General features: G+C 32.0%; 2 pseudogenes; both read left to right on the forward strand.

Annotated features, from left to right (window-relative positions):
- The first annotated feature begins 506 nt into the window (after positions 1 to 506).
- On the forward strand, positions 507 to 8,648 carry LOC120200402 (annotated as a pseudogene).
- A 696-nt stretch (positions 8,649 to 9,344) lies between these two features.
- LOC120200428 lies at positions 9,345 to 10,955 on the forward strand (annotated as a pseudogene).
- Positions 10,956 to 16,189: the final 5,234 nt, after the last annotated feature.

Consider the following 16,189-nt stretch of genomic DNA (forward strand, 5'->3'; position numbering starts at 1 on the left):
AGAGTAATATATTTTGAAGATGATTTTCAGAACTCGATATGGATATTGTGAGCTCGTAGTCATTGCATTTGGATTGACTAATGCTCCAGCATCATTTATGGATTTGATGAATCAGGTGTTTTATCCATACCTGAATCAATTCATAGTCGTATTCATTGATGATATTTTAGTATATTCTAAGACTCAAGAAGAATATAATGTACATCTTTGCATTGTACTTCATGAGCTGGAAGATAAGAAGTTGTATTCTAAGCTGTCAAAATGCAAATTCTGGATACCATAGGTCCCTTTACTGGGCCACGTGATTTCAGCATAAGGAATCAGAGTATATCCCAAGAAAGTACATTTTATAGTGGAGTGAAAAACTTCAAAGAATGTTTCTTTGAACTTTGTAACTTCTTGGGATTTATTAACTATTAACGGAGATTTATGAAGAATTTCTCGATGATTGTTTTTTCACTTACCAAACTACTTAAGAAATATGTACCATTTGTTTGGAATTGAAAATGCCAAGAAAGCTTCGATACACTTTAAAAGATTTTGATAGAGGAACTGGTACTAATGCAGCCAAAGTCAGGTAAAGATTATGTAATCTACAGTGATGCGTCCCATAATGGTTTGGGATGTGTTTTAATGCAAGAAGGTAAAGTGGTAGCCTATGCTTCAAGATAGTTAAAGGCACACAAACGGAATTACCTGACACATGATTTAAAGCTAGATGCGGTAATGTTCACTTTAAAAATATGGCGCTATTACTTATATGGTGAGCGATGCTACATTTATACAAATTATAAGAGTTTGAAATTTTTCTTACTTAGAATGAATTAAAATTAAGGCAAATGAGATGGATTGAGCTTCTAAAAGACAATGGTGTGATTATTGACTACCATCTGGAGGAAGCTAAAGTAGTAGCTAACGCACTTAGTTGAAAAACATTCTCTATCATAAGCGCTTTAGTTATTTAGTTTTCAATTAAAAATGATAGTATACTCGTTGCAAAGTTGATGTTGAGATTGATATTATCATATTTGATTGAATGTCTATGATATGATAAAGTATTTCTCTAAGTTTTACCTTAGGAAAAGGTTCTGAGACTCGAGCATAAAAGGAAGTTAAGTTCGATATTTATCGGTTGTATGAGACTGTAAAGAAAGTTGGTCCGATAATTTACCAGTTAACATTACTTCTGGAGAGGGATAAAAATGTATAATGTGTTCCATGTACTGATGCTTCGAAAGTATATAATAGAACATTTACATGTGATTACCCAGAGAAAATAAAAATTCAGTCAGATTTGTTATATGAAAAGGAACCAATAAAATTTTTAGCATATAGAATTAAACAACTGAGAAATGAGGCGATTCTGTTAGTAAAAGTTCTTTAGCGGAACCATAAAGTTGATGAAGTAACTTGGGAATGAGAAAAAACATAAATAAAGAGTTTTCTCATCTATTTATTGCAAGTACGTAGATATGTATGGAAAATTTGAGGATGACTTTTCTTTAAGGGGGAAGGAATTGTAATACCCTAAATTTTGACTAGTGGCTAAAATGAATTTTTTGAAAGTTTAGTAGCTAAAGTATAAAGTTTGAAAAGTTTAGGGATCATAAATATAATTTTTAAAAGGTTATATATTTTAGCCAATAAATGAACAGTTTGGATTAAAACAGAGATTTTTGTGGGAATCAGATTTTCGGTACATGATTTGTGTTAAAAGCTATAAAGTAGTAAAATTCAATATTGAAATTGAATATTTAGATCAAACCAAAACTTTACGAAAATTTGAAGGATGTTATAAAATGGTTGAAAATATTATTTTCATATTTTAGATCAGATAAATTTGGCTCAGAACAGTGCAATTTTTCAGGTTTGACCAAAATAGTGGAATTTTAATGACTAAAATGCAATTTTTGAAAATTGCATGGCCAAATTAGAAAGTCAAAGCCAAATTGATTCAGCTTTGACTAAATAATATTTTAATGGAGAATATGGCAATGACATTTGGTAAATTTTAAGATTCATTAATGGAAAAAAAATGGAAATTCTCAAGAATTGCCATGTGTATTAGAAAATGTCTAGAAAAGTTAGGGTTTATGTAAGGTTTTGTGATTTTGAAGAATTGATTAAGGATTTTTAGGTTTTTGATGTTGAAGATTAATTTAAAGCATGTGTGATGTTAAAAATCATGTGTAGAGCTTTGTATAGGATTTGACCATACCTAGGGTTTTAGGATATTGATTTAATTTGGTTTAATTTGATGTTGTTATGGTTAGAATACCATGAATTTAATCCAATGAAGTTGAATTCATGCTTGAAACAAAAATCAAAATCAAGTCCTAAAAGACTTGTTGTATTCGGCCATAGGGAGGAATTTTGGGGAAAATGTTGAAAAATTTCCTATGGATTAGAAATGATATTAGAAGTATTCTATGTTATTTGGAGCTCAATTTGGAACCTTGAAAATGAAAAAGGGCTAGTTTACAAGTTTTAAGGATTTTGGGACATTATTGTATAAATGTGAGTTTTGGAGTGTTCAATGATAATATTTAGTATTAAGATGCTGGAAAAATAAGTTACAAAGTTGGTTGGAACCAAATTGTAGGTTAGGTAAAATTTAGGGGTGGAATTTGAAAATTCCAAGAAATATAGGGACTTGATTTCAAGTTTTTAAATGTGAAAGTACCATTTGGGTAAAATAATACACTGCTGGAAATCTTATTTATGTGATGTTTTTGAGTTTAAATGTTGAGTTGGGATCGAATTTTAAGTTTATCAAAATAGGTGGTCGAAATTGAAAAGTTTCAGAAAGTTAAGAATGAATTTAAAAGCTTTTGAATGTTTAAGTATTTATTTGAATATTTTATTGTGGTTCTAAAAATTTTATGTTATTAATGTTAAATAATCATAATGGTGAAGGTCCATTATGAAGTTAATAGAAAAGTTGAGCTGAATTCTATAAAGAATTTATATTTAGTGGTTTGATTGTGTAGTTGGTAAATGTTGAAGGGTTAATAGTGAAAATAAATATTCATAGGATTGAATAAGTATTTTTGATAAGTTTGAAATTTTGATGGGAGTTTGATTTAGTTTTATATCTTTTTAAGTATCGGATTTATTTATATCGAATTTTATGTTTAAGGTTAGATTATATTAGTTCGAAGCTAAAATATAGTTTGAATATTTTATGATATTATATAATATCGTTAGATCAAGGTAAATCCAGTGATTCAAGTAGCTGGATGGGAAGGAAAAAGTATGTGATCAAGAAAATTATTTTGGAGAATATTTGATAGCGAGGCAAAAGTGAGTGCATTTAATTTGTATTTGTATTATCGTTAAACATTGGCTTGCGATGAGCCAGTGATGAAGTTACTACGGTAACAATTGACTCCTAATGTTATGTAAAATTGTGATTCTAGTCTAAAGATTTATTTATTAAGCTTATAGAATGATGAAATTAAGCTAAGGAAGATAATTAAGGAAAGTTGTCTAGAACAGTGGGTTTAGAAATTCACCATAAATTATAAAGAAATGATTTGAGGATGATATCTATATTTTTAGATTCATATATCAGTCTAGATTCGTTTAAAATAGCCGGTGACTGATTTTGAGGTGTACAAAAAAAAATATGAATTTTTAATCAATGATAGGGCAGAAAACAAGGCAGCAGATTCTGTCGAAACAACTTCTATCAGTTAACTTTGAAAATTTGCTATAAATTGTACAAGTGGAACTAGACAGAGTTCCTTATATGGTTAGATTCTTATTCGAGTATAGTTTTCATTAGTGCAAACAAAATAGTTTTTCAGTATATTAATTAACACAAAATAATATTTGTTTGATGGTAGTGCAAACTGCCAAAATATAGAATTTTGATAAATTGTATATTGAAAGTAATGGAAGGCAAAGGATTTATATCTAAAGCTTAGTGAGACTTATATTTTGATTTAAAATAATAGTAATAAAGTGTTAAAGTGAACCCAATTTTTTTATTTGATTATTGTTTATAGTCGAGGACGACTTGTGATAAGTCAACCTCATTTTATTTTCCAGTATGATTTATAAATTTTCAGTATGAAATATTTCTATAATATTTTGTTTTATTAAGTTTTATAAATGATTTGGGTATGAACTTCCCAATTATGATATTTATGATGATGAATTCTAAATATTTACAGTTATCAGATATTTTATAGTTATTAGATACAATTTAATAAATGGTTCTGTGATGCCCATTGTATGTTGCATTGAGAGTCGTAGGTACATTTGGCATGTCATTAATTGAGTGATTATCAATTCAGCTTTTGTACATTCATGTATCAATGCTCAGTTATCAGTTCAACTTTGGAACATTCGTGTATCAATGTTCAGCATCGTTGGTGCTTATTCAGGTTATGATTGCACAAAAGTGCATCATATCTCAGTTTCAGTTATGATTCGGTGCCGTGTTGTGCCTAGTTCGCACCTTAAACTTACATACCTTATATTCTCTTAAATATACGTTGGACTACAATAGTAAATGTGAAAGTTATGACAATATGTGAAAGAAAGGAACACAGAATTGAAAAGAAAGTTTTGAAACATGTTCGAATGTTAAGAACAAAAGTTATTTATGGTATTTAATGATGACTTACATGATTTTTGATGAAATCATGAGATGATGATTCTCAGGTTTTCAGAAGACAAAATGGCGTGATTAACCTAGTTTGAAGTTTTAATTATTTTTATTTAAAGTATAGTTTGTTTCTTATATTTTATGAAATTTATGGTTTTATATCACTTCAGTTATATTTCTGCCTCACTAAGTTTTACTTAGCGCATGATGACTTTCACGTGTAGGTTCGAATAAAGTAGAGGTCGTGAAGTGAGAAGTTTGTTAGCATCTTATGCAAAATCAAACATACCGACAACATTAGTAAGACATCCTAACTTTGACTTATTAGTGGCATGTACATTATATTTGTTGGATTTCTTTATCAAATTTATTTTAAAAAGGGTTTGTAATAGTAATTGTTATTTCCTTTTGTTTTGATTAATCTTAGTCTTAATCGTATTTATGAGTGAATAGTATAAAAGTTTTATATTTTAAATGGTTTTAAAAAAATCAAGTGGAATTAGGCAGTTGTATTTGGATATGAAACAACATTGAACTGCCTAATTATCGATTACTAATTACTGACTGAAATCAGTTAAGTTGATATGACATCTGTGGCTCGTATTACGATACATATATGGGCTATGAGTGTTACATTCATAGATGTTTGATCTACTAATATGCCTACAGAAACATACGTTAGCTCAGCGCCACACTAACGACTAAAACATATTAACTGTAATTCACTGGAAGGCTTAAACATTCAAGTCTACTGCTTTTCTATATGGTCTACTGATCTGTTCTGTACTGCTTTAGTAAGTATACTTGTATACTCACTCTTTACTCTATGGTAGACATCATGGTGCGGCTGAGGATTCTGCATCTCGGAGCTAACACACCCCTCTAGTCTACTGAGATTGTGGCCCTCGGAATCTCTGTATCGAACAACACACTCTCAACTAGCCTACTCCTTGAGTGTTGAACTTTGAGCCCAAACTAGTCCGCTTAAAGTTCTTTGCGCACTCCTTAAGGATATATTCAAACTGAATCTATACTTTCGACTCTGCTATCTTTTCTAAAGGAACTTGGGTGTCCTGTTCGTTTTCTCGAGTATTCAAACAAAGCTAGTCTTATTTCACCCTACTTTATTCTCGTTTCTACGTTTGAATTAAAAATTAATAAAGGTTCTCAATTGTAGTGTTATTTGAGAGAAATTATAAACTTTTGGGAAACCTCACTTACCTTTATACTTTCTCTTGACTTAAAAGCCCATTTATGGTCATACTATGGGTCTAGGGCCTCTTGAAAACGTTTTGACCAAAACAGACAGAAAGTATCGATACTAGCCCAAGAGTATCGATAGAAAAAGTTTCGATACTTTATATAAGTATTGATACTTTTAAACATTTTGTTTTGCTCAGTTTCGAAACATTTTGGGAGTTTCAAAACTATGACCCAAAGTTTCGATACACTTGCCCAGAAACTCACGAATTTGCCCAAAACGAAGAACAAGTATCGATACTATCCTTATAGTATCGATAAGATCATAAAACAATTACTAAAAACTCTGTTTTTCAATCCCAAAGACCTTAGTGAGGCCTCCAAACATGCCTAAAGTTTTATTTGATCAACAATGGTCATAATAGAGGGTTATTAACATGATTATAACATCAAATGAACAATCTACCATGAAAATTTCTAAACATGCTTTAAACATATATTTCTAACACATCTTAACTTTTCATGATCTACCCTTGGTATGAGAAAGCTATAAGTGTGTTACCTTATTTCCTTGGCTAAAACACTTCTTGAATCAACTAGGATTCACCTTCTTCTTACCTTTAGCCCTTGAACTTTCTCCCACCTCTTTAGCTAAACAAAGGTAAGAAAAGGTGGTTACTAAACCAACTAAGCTCTTGGATTAAAGCTTGAGGTACCCTAGATAACTCAAATACACTATAACCAAACTTGGATTCATGGATCCTCCTCAAGCCTCCGTAAACCTATTTTTTAAAAGAAGTTCTAAAACTTACAAAATGGAGCCTAAAACAAAGCTTGAAGGATGGAGAGAAACATTCTTACCTTAGCTACAACAAACTAAACTTGAATCCTTAAAACCTTGCACTTAAGAAAGGAAAAAGAAAAGAGAAAATGATGAAGAAGAAGGGAGGAGTGTTTGGTGAGAAAATGGTGGGGGTAGTTCACGTAAACATGATATAAAAAGGGGAGGGTTTTTAGCTTTAAAATAATAAGGGAAAATTGCACTATTAATCCCTCTACTTTCTCTTACATAAAACACTAATCACCTATCACCCAATCTTTTGGGCCCAACACAAGCCCACTAACACTAAACTTGGTCCAACTGATTTATAAAGTCTTTTGGGCTCAACTTTGGGTCTCGGGTTGACCCGAACTACTAACCCGAGATTCGGGGTGTTACAATGCCAATTGTCACTAATGTTAGGGTAAGTGTTCATTCTTACCACTGATGTTTAAAAATTCATAAACCATTCACTAACGTTATCGTTTGTTACAAAAATGTTCACTCGACGTTAACAACCGGTAATAGGTGTGATAAACAACACAATTGGACTATTATCTACTGAGTTGGATTGTTGATTGCCATAGCTAGACCATTTTGACTGGCATTTCTTCTTCAATCTGTTCCCCTTCTTCTTCTTCTTCTTTTCTTCTCCTTCACTTTTCTACAATTCTTCTTCTTTCTTTCTCTTCACTTTTCTTCTCCACGCCACATCAATGAAATCTGTCATATTCCTTCATCACCAAAGCTCTTTGATTTCGGCCACACCCGACGCTATCGGTCATATGTTCAACCACATAAACGAGAATGGCTCATAAACCAACCTCTTTGATTTTTTTTCTTCAGAATAGTGGGTGTGCTATCTTGGATATCGATATAGGTACTCTTGTTCTTTTTTCAGAATGGAGCTTTGTGTTGTGGGTTTACATGGGCAAGTTCAACCAGGGATTGATTACTTGTCTGGGAGCCAAAGCTCAAACGAAGATCAAATTGGTACTAGCGTTATTGTTTCAGGTGAATATGAGGACGATAAAGATGCTGGTGACACAATAATATATATCGGTCATAGCGGACAAGATAAGTTTTCAAGGCAATGCATGCATCAGAAGCTTGAAGGAGGGAATTTAGCACAAGAAAGGAGTATGCATTATGGGATCGAGATAAGAGTTATTAGAGGGATTAAATATGATAATAAAGTTTCAAGTAAAGTTTATGTCTATGGTGGTTTATATAAAATTCTTGATTTTTGGTTCGATGCGGGGAAGTCCGATTTTGGTGTTTATAAATATAGATTGTCAAGAATCAATCTAAGGTGGGTTGTTCGATCGTGAGGTTTGCTGAGAGTCTTAGGACTCGCCCTTTGTCCGTTAGGCCAATTGGGTATTTGACTCTTAATATATCTATAAAAAAAAGGAAGTTCAGTTTTTCTTTATAATGATATCGATAGTGATCACGATCCTATGTATTATGATTATCTTGTGAACTCCGTTTTTCCTCCATGCGCATTTAGTTAAGCCAGCAATTGTACTGGATGTCAATGTGTTTTGGGGTGTGCCAAAGGGTGCTTTTGTTCTATGAAGAACGAGGGTGATTTTGCATATGATTGTGAAACCAGTGGTATTTAAATGTGGGAATTTCTGTCAATGCCCGCCAACTTGTCAGAATCGTGTTTCGCAACATGGTTTGAGAAACATAATGGAAATATTTAGGTCAAGAGAAACAGGTTGGGGAATTAGATCCTTGGACTTGATAAATGTTGGCGCTTTTATATGTAAATATACAGGTGTAGTTCTAACTAGGAAGAAAACACAAATTTTCTCGATGAATGGTGATACATTGATTGATCCCAATTGATTTTCTGAACGATGGACAGAATGAGGGAATTTGTCTCAAATATTTTCGGAGTATGTGCATCTGTCATGTCCCTCAATTGCACGGCCGGATTTTGCAATGGATGCTCAGCCGCATAAACGACCGATAACGTTGGATGTGATCGGAATCGAAGAGCTTTAATGATGAAGGAATAGGACAAATTCCATTGAAGTGGCGAGAAGAAAAGTTAAGAGAAAGAAGAAGAAAAGTGAAATAGAAGAAAATAAGAAGACCAGGAACGGGTTGAAGAAGAAGAAGAAGAGTTAGTTAAAATGGTCAAGTTGTGACGGTCAACGATCCAACTTAGCAGATAACGGTCTATCTGTATTTTCCGTCACGTCTATTAACGGCTGTTAACATCGAGTGATTATTTTATAACAAGCGATAACGTTAGTGATCGATTTGTGACCTTTTAAACATTAGTAGTAAAAATGAACACTTACCCTTACATTAGTGACCATTGACATAGTTTACCCTTTTAAAATTATGTTCGGGTTGGTTCGAATTCTAGTTTAGGCTGAAAAATATTCGACTCAAAAAATATTATAATTTTACCTTATATATTTAGGCATAATTACAATAATAATCCATTTATATATTATTATTTTTAATTAAATATCTATTTTTATTGAATAATTTTATCTCAAAAAGTTCGATTAGATTTAGATCAAGTGAAAGGTATATTTTTCGAGTCGAATTCGGATTAAATAAAGTATTTACAATTTTCAAGTCGAGTGGGCCGACCGACCGATGCCCATCCCTAAAAGCATCTATCATTTACAAAGCTTAGCTTCGGACTTTGGTTCGAGTGTGGACTTTGTATAGATAAGAACGACCCCTCCCTCCATCTCCATTCTAAATTATTTTTCTCTCTTCGCCTGTGTTCTCCAAAATCTCACTTGAAAAAAACAGAGTATACTCTAGGAATTTCAAGCTGGCGATTGAAATTCAAGAATCCACAATCCATGAAATCAAGCCCAAGAACAGAAGAATCATGGTAAACACATTTGTTTTTTAATATGGGTATTAACTGGAAATGTGTGTTGATGGAATGGTGTTTAATGTCATTTATTATTATTTTTGATAGGGAGCTGGTGAACCTTATGAAGAAGGCAACAGGTGGCCGCCATGGCTTAAACCTTTGTTAAGAGAACAATTCTTCGTTCAATGCAAGCTTCATATTGATTCTCACAAGAACGAATGTAATATGTATTGCTTGGATTGTATCAATGGCTCTCTCTGTTCTTCTTGTCTGCCTTCTCACAGGGATCATCGTTATATTCAGGTAATCCGCCATTCATTTCTTCTTTTTCCTTTTATGGGACAAAGGGAATCCAGTTTTTTTTCCGTTCCCTTTTCTGGGTTTTCGCTTTCCATTTCTGGGATTATGTTCTATGCTAAATTTTACAATTTTATTTTCTTTTCCTCCACGTTTTCTCAGCATCCAAGCACTAAGTTTTCAAACTCATTTTCTTTGTTTCTAACGACAAATCCAAAACGTCTTGCTCGTGAATGAATGCATCAGTTGACAGATAAGACTGCGTAACCCACGAAATTCTCATGTGACTTGTCTGGTAATTTCCCATTTGATATTTTTTTTAGCAGATAAGGAGATCTTCATACCATGATGTAATAAGGGTATCGGAGATACAAAAATACCTGGACATAACTGAAGTTCAAACTTATGTAATAAACAGTGCTAAGGTCGTCTTCCTCCATGAAAGGCCTCAACCAAGGCCTGGAAAAGGTATCCTCAACACTTGTGAGGTCTGTGATCGAAGTCTTGTCGATTCCTTCCGCTTTTGCTCTCTCGGTTGCAAGGTAAAAAAGATATATTTTCTTCATTCATTTTCTCGTCAGTCAAATGTGCTGTTTGGTAGCCGAGAAACTGTAGGGGTCAAATTATGATTTTGATCCATCAACTAATATCAAATTCGAGTTTTAAGTCCCTATGATTTGATAATATCATTAAAAGGTCAATTCTGAGTGCTGAAACGTGAAATACAGATTGTTGGGACATCAAAGAAGAGGGAAATGGCAAAGACAATGGAGTCCGAGGATTCATACTGCAGCAGTAGCCATGGAAAGTCAACGAACAACAACAGTGACAAAGTGAAGAGCTCTAATCCTTCAACACCCCCCCCCCCCAACATCGGTTAATTACAGAACTGCCAAGCGAAGAAAGGGTATACCCCACCGATCCCCAATGGCAGGACTAATCATACAATATTAGGGCACAGAGCCTTAAAGTTTAGACTTTAGAGGTATATATTGTCCCATTGCCGTAAAACATATATATATGTAGACAAAGTGCTGGTCACAATGCCCCAAGTCTTTCACCAAAAAGAGCCGGCATTGTCACATTCTCGAGTGTCGTGTAAATAGAAGCAACACAAACATACAAGTGGGGATGACAAGTTCAAAAATAAGTCCCCAAATGTTTTAAGATGCCCTTTCTTTGTACATCATACTTCTCTTTTTGTATAAGAAAAACCGGATGAACAAAATATGACTTTGTTATATAGGATGATAGAAGGGATGTATGTGTCTGTTAATAAAATGATTGTACCTTGTCTGCTTTACGATTGCTTTTTACCTTTTTCTTCTTTTTTAAATAGTAGTTTGTTGTGTCAAGTAAGATTCTACTATTATTTGTTTTAACTTTATGGTACATTTTATAATTTACGACTGCAGGAAGGATTTTTCTTCTAAAAATGACTATTCAATTTGCTATATTACGTGAAAAAAAATGAAAAACAAAAGTCAAGGGCAGCTGAAATGTAAACAAAACAAGGTGACAATTGAGGTTCGTACAAGATTAAAATAAAATTTGACTTGCATTGAATGACTGTGGTGAGGTTCTACTGTGAGACGGATTAATATACGGCTAAAAAAGGCGTGATTGATTAAATAGGTGACCGAATAAAAGTGCTACCGGAAATGTTATATGTTTTCACTTGAAATGTTATTTGTGTTGGTAATAATAATGGTAATAATCGAGAATATTATCATCGTATGTAAAATGCGCAAAAAAAAAATATTAACTTTAACATAACCGGTTAATTACTGGAAACATTATCAACCATAATAACATAACAAGTAGCGCTTATGTAACGTAATAGGTAGTGCATTTTTAAAGCTGATTGGGTCTTAGAAATCCGACGATAACAAAATAGGTTAATTATTTGATTTGTTATCAATATATTAGGTAGCGCCTTAAATGTTATCAAAGTTTAAGCTGATGGAGCCTTAGAAATCCGATGATAACAAAATAAGTTAATTACTTGAAACATTAACAACCATAATAGCATAACAAGTAGCGATTATTTAATGTAATAGGTAGCTCTAGTTTAAAACTGACGGGTCCTTAGAAATCCGACGATAACAAAATAGGTTAATTACTTAATTTATTATCAATGTATTACCGTGTACATTATTAATTTACCTATTACTTTACAGTGATAGGTTTTGAAATTATAAGAATCGGTACTTATATGACAGTATCAATACTTGTACATTTACGCCTATTTTCATTATACTGGTAGAAACGTTTACCGTGTACATTGTTAATTTACCTATTACTTTAAAGCAATAGGTTTCAAAATTCCACGTATCGATACTTTATGCATGTGTATCGATACTTGATGTTTACGCCTAGTATCATTATACCGGTAGACTTTTACCATTTTCATTGTAAACTAACTTATTAATTTACATTAATAGGTTTCGAAATTATAAGTATAGATATTTTATATATGTGTATTGATACATTTTGCGTGCAAATTGTTTGAGAAGCATAATGAAATAAAAGTATTGATACCTATATAATTGATTATTGGTATTTACGCCTATTATCATTATACCGGTAGACTTTTACCGTTTACATTGTAAATTTACCTATAACTTTAAAATAATCGGTTTTGAAATTCCACGTATCGATACTTTATACATGTGCATCGATGCATTTTGCGTGCAAATTGTTGAGAAGCATATTGGACTAAAAGTATCGATACCTATATATAACGTATTGATACTTTATGTTTACACCTATTATCATTAAACCGATAAACTTTTACCGTTTACATTGTAAATTTACGTATTACTTTATAGTAATAGGTTTCAAAATTTCAAGTATCGATACTTTGTACATGTGTATCGATACTTTGTGCGTGCAAAATGTTTGAGATGCAAACTGAAATAAAAGTATCGATATCTATACAAAAAGTATTGATACTTGATGTTTACGCCTATTATCATTAAACCGATAGATTTTTACCGTTTACATTGTAAATTTACCTATTACTTTAAAGTAATCGGTTTCGATAGTCCAAGTATTGATACTTTATATATGTGTATCGATACTTTTTGCGTGCAAATTGTTTGAGATGCATAATGGAATAAAAGTATCGATACCTATATAATAACTATCAATACTTTATGTTTTGCCTATTATCATTAAACAAGTAGATTTTTACTGTTTACATTGTAAATTTACATATTACTTTATAGTAATAGGTTTTGAAATTACAAGTATCGATACTTTGTACATGTGTATCAATACTTTTTGCGTGTAAAATGTTTGAGAAGCATACAGGAATAAGAGTATCGATACCTATACGAAAACGTATCAATACTTGATGTTTACACCTATTATCATTAAATTGGTAGATTTTTACCATTTACATTGTGAATTTACCTATTACTTTAAAGTAATTGGTTTCTAAAGTCTAAGTATCGATACTTTATATATGTGTATCAATACTTTTTCCGTGCAAAATGTTTGAGAAGCATACTGGAATAAAAGTATCAATACCTATAAAAAATCGTATCGATACTTGATGTTTAAGCCTATTATCATTAAACAATAGATTTTTACCGTTTACATTATAAATTTTCCTATTACTTTAAAGTAATTAGTTTCGAAAGTCTAAGTATCGATACTTTATATATGTGCGTCGTTATTTTTTTGTGTACAAATTGTTTGAGATGCATAGTGGAATAAAAGTATCGATACATATATAATATATATCAATACTTGATGTTTACGCCTATTATCATTAAACTGGTAGATTTTTACCGTTTACATTGTAAATTTACCTATTACTTTAAAAAAAATAGGTTTCGAAGGTCTAAGTATCGATACTTTATTTATGTGTATGGATATTTTTTTGCGTGCAAAATTTTGAGATGCATACTGGAATATCAGTATTGATACCTATATAATAGTATCGATACTTTATGTTTACTCCTATTATCATTAAATTGGTAGATTTTTACCGTTTACATTATAAATTTACCTATTTGTTAAAAGAAATAGGTTTCGAAATTATAAGGATAATACTTTGTTAAAGAAATTATAAAAATCGATACTTTAATAAAGTGTATCGATACATTTGGTGTGCAAATTATTTTACAAGCATACTGGAATTTGGAGTAGGTGTACAATACTTTAATAACCAATATTGATATTTCAACAATCCTCAAATTTAAAATACATATACTTGTAGTATGGGTATCGATACATAAATGTAAGTATGAATGTAGAAACTATGTAATTTATGTTTCAAAATTAATATTGTAGATACTTGGAGTAGGTGTGCAATCTATAATAACTCATTCATCTTCTATCAAATGATGTGGAGCAATCAACCAACAACTCTTCGAAAAATCTCAACCAATCAACCAACAACGCTTCAGATATAGAATGTTATGATATATTCGGAGTAGTCAACCAACATGAAATGCGAGGAAAATCCCGATCATCATAATTTTGAGGCACAAGCTAGAAGATTGGATATGTGAAGAATTGCTTCTAGATCGAATCCATTTCATCTAGCTGATGAAGATAGGATAATCGTAAACTGAAACCGTATAAGAGAAACATATCTAATGTAGAAGCAGGTGCATATTTAAAATCTCGATGACCATACATATGGTTCTCAAACATTTAAAGAATCAAAAGCTTATCGAACTTATGATTTGGGTGATACATGGGAAATGCAACCAAATGCACACAAAATTCTCGAGAATTGAACGGTACATCTTTTAATAATAATAAAAAAATTGAATATACACATGCAAATAACAAGTATCGATACTTGGAATTTCGAAACCTATTACTTTAAAGTAATAGATAAATTAACAATGTAAACGGATAAAAGTGTTCTGGTATAATGAATATAGCCGTAAATAACAAGTGGTGATACTTGTCATTTATGCCTATTTTCATTACACCTGTAGGCTTTTACCGTTTACATTATTAATTTAGCTAAGTATTGATACTTTATACATGTGTATCCTTCAATTATTTATTATTATTATTATTAAAAGTTGTAGCATTCAGTTCTCGGGATATTTTGTTGCCCTTGGTTGCATTTCCCATATACCACCCAAATCATAAGTCTGATACATTTCTGATGCTTTAACTGTTTGAGAACCAGATGTATCGCTATCGAGATTTTAAATTTGCATCTGCTTCTATATTAGGTATGTTCTCTTCGACGATTTTGATTTACGGTTATCCTATCTTAATGAGCTAGATGAAATGGTTCTATTCGAAAAACATTCTTCACATATCTAATCTTCTAGCTTGTGCCTCAAAATTATGATGGTCGGGATTTTCCTCGCGTTTCATGTAGGAAAGAAACAATGGAAATTAAGATTAATCAATGCTAACATGAAAATTGTGTAAGTGAATAAGAAATTAATCTTACAAATGGCAATTGATGTTACAAACATAACATATATTAACTAGGTGATTCCAACCAACTTCTTCGCATATATCACAACATTTGGCAGGAGCCTCACAGAAGCAGAACCTCCCGAGGCAATGAACATGTTGTTGTTTGAAGAGAACAAAGCAATAAAGCTCCCATTTATAGTAGAGCTCAAATTGAAATTCAAATTTAAATTGAAAACTGCATAATTTTTTCCTACTGTTAAAGTAATATGTGTTAATAGCCAAAAAGCATGGAAAGACACACAACCAATATGGTTCAAAGCTGAGTTGATTTACAGAAAAAAGCAGTCATGCAAATGGAAGAGAAGACGAGAAACTCAAATATTGTAATGGATTCTTTACAGTGCTCTATTTGAATGAAATCTTTTCTGTGTAAGTCACATGTTATATTGTGGATAGAAATATTAAAATACACTATTTTATTTTATATGTTTGAGTACATTAAAATTAAAAATAATGCATTATGGTGACACTTGTCCACCATATTCTATCTTATCCACGTATTAACGAAACTACTCCATATCACTTTTCTGATTCAAAATAGTAGAGACCTTTTAACGCTATTCTAACATGGTTTCAACTTCTTGAAATCAATCTTTCATCCTACGAGGCGCTTCCTAAGGTGTCTGCTCTTTATCCTACCTGGAAAGGGCAAATGAATTGCTACCACCATCAGGTCTATCACCTCTCACTTCGTTTCGAAACTCTCATTATCATACTTCTATATAGCGTAACAATCTAATTCTATTATCAAGACATCACACTCCTTACATTATAAGATCAGAAATTTTCATTTTAGGTTGACATGTACATACTTTAAAACTCCTTTGACTTTGGTTTAAGCGTAGAATCGGCTAAACGTTAGCTCTGATACCATTAAATGTAACACCCCTAACCCGTATCTGACCCGAATCTGAGTCTGAGGTGTCACATTGACTTTTCA

Source organism: Hibiscus syriacus, unplaced genomic scaffold (assembly GCF_006381635.1).
Source record: "Hibiscus syriacus cultivar Baekdansim isolate YM2019G1 unplaced genomic scaffold, ASM638163v2 tig00005974_pilon, whole genome shotgun sequence".
Classification (NCBI taxonomy): domain Eukaryota; kingdom Viridiplantae; phylum Streptophyta; class Magnoliopsida; order Malvales; family Malvaceae; genus Hibiscus; species Hibiscus syriacus.